Source organism: Pristiophorus japonicus, chromosome 17 (assembly GCF_044704955.1).
Source record: "Pristiophorus japonicus isolate sPriJap1 chromosome 17, sPriJap1.hap1, whole genome shotgun sequence".
Classification (NCBI taxonomy): domain Eukaryota; kingdom Metazoa; phylum Chordata; class Chondrichthyes; family Pristiophoridae; genus Pristiophorus; species Pristiophorus japonicus.
In genome coordinates this window covers 15,318,038-15,321,515 of record NC_091993.1, presented here as the reverse complement: position 1 = coordinate 15,321,515, position 3,478 = coordinate 15,318,038, and the positions used below count along the sequence as shown (strand labels likewise).

Here is a 3,478-nt window from a genome sequence, read left to right as displayed (position 1 = left end):
TTCTTATCTAAAGGTGTCAATAGGAGGTGAGCGAGATTGTGATACGAGCTGTGGTTTTGGTAGTTTATATATTTGTACAATTAAATACTCTATAAATAAAGGATGACCGACTCAAATATCTTTTTTTGTTCATTTACGGGATGTGGGGGTCGATGGCAAGGCCAGCATTTTTTTTTTTTTGTTGTCATTCTTGTCAGATCAACTCCAGCGCCAAAGATCACTTTGCGCTATTTACACTTGATCTTAGCCAAAAGGCCGAGAGGGGAAGCTGCACTGTTCCTGGATACACTGCAATACCAGGTCGGTGCGTGGAGTGGACGGGGCAAGCCCCTGTTCCATCTCCCTGTTCCAAAAAACAATTCAATATTTGGTCCCCATAGGGGATATTAAACTGATAAGAACAGATACTACACTTGATCTTAGCCAAAAGGCCGGCAAGGCCAGCATTTATTGCCTATCCCTATTTGCCCTTGAGAAGGTGGTGATGAGCTGCTGTCTTGAACCGCTGCAGTCCGTGTGGTGAAGGTGCTCCCACAGTGCAGTTAGGGAGGGAGCTCCAGGAATTTGATCCAGCGACGATGAAGGAACGGCGATATATTTCCAAGTCAGGATGGTGTGTAACTCGGAGGGGAACTTGCAGGTGATGGTGTTCCCATGCACTTGCTGCCCTTGTCCTTCTAGGTGGTAGAGGTTGCAGCTTTGGGAGGTGCTGTCAAAGAAGTCTTGGCGAGTTGCTGCAGTGTATCATGTAGATGGTACACACTGCAGCCACGGTGCGCTGGTGGTGGAGGAGTGAATGTTTAAGGTGTTGGTTCGGGTGCCCATCAAGTGGCTGGTGTTGAGCATCTTGAGTCATCTCATCCAGCCAAGTGGAGAGTATTCCATCACACTCCTGACTTATGCCTTGTAGATGGTGGAAAGGCTCTGGGGAGTCAGGAGGTGAGACACTCACTGCAGAATGCCCAGCCTCTGACCTTTTCTTATAGCCACAATATTTATGTGGCTGGTGCAGTTAAGTTTCAGGTCAATGGTGACCCCCAGGATGTTGATGATGGGGAATTCGACGATGGTAATGCCATTGAATATTAAGGGAAGTTGGTTAGACTTTCTCTTGATGGAGATTTCCTGGCACTTGTGTAGTGCAAATGTTCCTTGCCACTTATCAGCCCAAGCCTGAATGTTGTCCAGGTCTTGTTGTATGCTTCAAAGAACAGTCCCTAACATCATGGGTGTTCTATTTCCTCACCAGTATGACCCCTGCCCATCTTTTGTAGACATTTTAGAAAATAACTTAATTCTCTAACATCTGTCCCTCAAAAACATGTCACGTTTAGAAAATCCTAAGATGATCCATTCACAGACTTGCGTGCTGGAGTTGTCACTTCTTAAAGAGTCAGACGTGTTTACATTTTCACGTGAAGGAATGGGAGATGTGGACTCCGCTGCATTGTGTACTGGCAATCCATTTCTTATCATAAATTTGAAATTCTTACAAACACAATGAGCCTCATTAAAATAAATCTGTCAGTTGAAGACCTTAATAAATATATTGAGCCACTGAAATCAATCGGAAAAGCCCCATCACCGGTTAAATTTATTGTTAAGTGTTGAAGCCTTTAAAAATAAATCCTACAAACATTTTTCACTTAAAGTCTTCAGGACAGCAATAGATCAGATGCTGACAATCAGTGGTTTAAACATGATCTCTCATTGCTAATAGCAGATTCATTGGGGAGATGATTGTTCTTCTATAAAGCACCATTAAGCAAAGCATGTCTCAAAGTTTCCAGGTTTCCCCAATGACTCAGAAGATACAAGCCCAACCCGAGGTCCTAATGACCCACATAGCTCATGGAGGCTTGATCCTTGGTCAGCACTGTGTCAGCTGATGTCAGCTGCATTAGAGCCAGAGCGGTGTTAGGGGAAGTACAAGCAGCCTGGATGTCCTCAGCTTAGAAGAAAGGAAAATTAATCAGTTGGCAGCCTCTACCCGATTGCTATCCCAAATCCTTCCCTTAGAAAATCCAGGTTGAAGGCAAGGAGAGGATGAGGCTGTACTGCTCTCTACCCTGCCCCCCCACCTCCCTGCGACCACTGACTCCAGTTAAACAGGATGCTGACAGTCCCTGCCTAATTGAAGAATGGCCACGTGGATTAGTGCCTGTGGAACTGTATCCCAGCAGGAGGCCTTGAGGAAGGAGGGCAAAAGGTTAGAAAAATAAATCGCAGCTTCCAATTGCAATATTCTGAAGTATGCCTGTGGAAAATTTCGATCACAAGGATCTTATTGTTTCGCAGAAGTCCATCTTCATTTGAAATTTCATATTCTAACAATTCCTCCTCCAAGAGGAATGGCCATAGCAACTGAAGGCTACCTCACTGTTCATTTGCCCGTAAAGGTGCTAGTTAACAAACTATTTCCAGTTAGTTCACTGTCACATGATAACCGGGATAGGTTAGCTGGCGAATGTCCCCAGAGTCAGGTTGCTCAGCATTTAGGCAGGAACATAGAGCAATACAAACACCAGCTCTGTGCTCTTCAGGAACACTCGCAGATAAGTGAACTTCAGACATTTTGCATTTAATCTGAACCTCGCGATTCTGGATGTAGCTAAATTACAAACAACAAGGCTCAATAGTGATAGGAAATTTCCGCTGTGGTGCAATGACTTAATGGCCCAAAAGGGAATAAGTGATGTCATCTCCACAACACATCATTGGCCCAAAGAGCAAGTGGAACATATTTTAATATTGTGCCATTTGCTGAGGACCAATAGCTTTGAGAGGGTGGAGGTGTATTGCTCATGTTAAACCTGCTTTGCAGATGCAGCGCACACTCACAATAATCCCAGAGTGCACACACGGCAACAGCTATGGAAACATATTATTAACCGGCATTTAAAATGGAATACAGTTATTAACCCATCAGCATCTGGTAACTATTGCAGCATTTTTGATTCATTATCACTGTTTATTGGGAACAAGGGACACCCCAGCGGATGAAGAGAGGAGTAGTGCACGACAATCGGGAACCCTTCAGTTTTACTGTAAATAGTCTTAAACCAGCTCCCTGAGTAATTACACATTCCCACCTCCACTAATACTCAGATCTTGGGCTCTCTGATCCGCAACAATGGTTACCGCAATGCCCAGATACCCTTTGGACAGACCTGGAGCAGCCGATTCAGTAGCTTTGCCACAGGAGCAGATTAATGCACATGCCAGCCCGACAATGGCCCAGATTTTGCTGAAATAATAACGGCGTCTGAACGACCCACGCCCTTACAACTTGTGGTGAGGAAGAGACACACCGTGAATTGCAAATCGCCACAAGTTGCTGGACGATTTGCGCTGTTCCACCATTAGCCTTGTGAAAATAGCGTCATGCCCTTAACCTCCCCGTGATAGTCATGATGTTGTTGCATTTGCATGCTAACTGCCCGTTAAACTCGCCACAGAAAGTCAAGTCTGGTAATTA

The 3,478-nt window shown here is 44.8% G+C and overlaps 1 pseudogene; it reads right to left on the bottom strand.

The window, feature by feature from the left end:
- Positions 1-263: 263 nt before the first annotated feature.
- Positions 264-443, bottom strand: LOC139228434 (U2 spliceosomal RNA; annotated as a pseudogene).
- Between the last annotated feature and the right edge of the window lie 3,035 nt (positions 444-3,478).